Below are 275 nucleotides of genomic sequence, written 5' to 3' on the forward strand. Positions count from 1 at the left end.
CTTTAAATGTGTCCCAGAGATTCTGGTATGTTGTATCTTTGTTCTCATTGGTTTCAAAGAACATCTTTATTTCTGCCTTCATTTTGTTATGTACCTGGTAATCATTCAGGAGCAGGTTGTTCAGTTTCCATGTAGTTGAGCAGTTTTGATTGAGTTTCTTAGTTCTGAGTTCTAGTTTAATTGCACTGTAGTCTCAGAGACAGTTTGCTATAATTTCTGTTCTTTTACATCTGCTGAGGAGTGCTTTACTTCCAGCTATGTGGTCTATTTTGGAA

The sequence above is a fragment of the Colobus angolensis genome, unplaced genomic scaffold, assembly GCF_000951035.1.
Source record: "Colobus angolensis palliatus isolate OR3802 unplaced genomic scaffold, Cang.pa_1.0 Scaffold203, whole genome shotgun sequence".
Lineage (NCBI taxonomy): Eukaryota > Metazoa > Chordata > Mammalia > Primates > Cercopithecidae > Colobus > Colobus angolensis.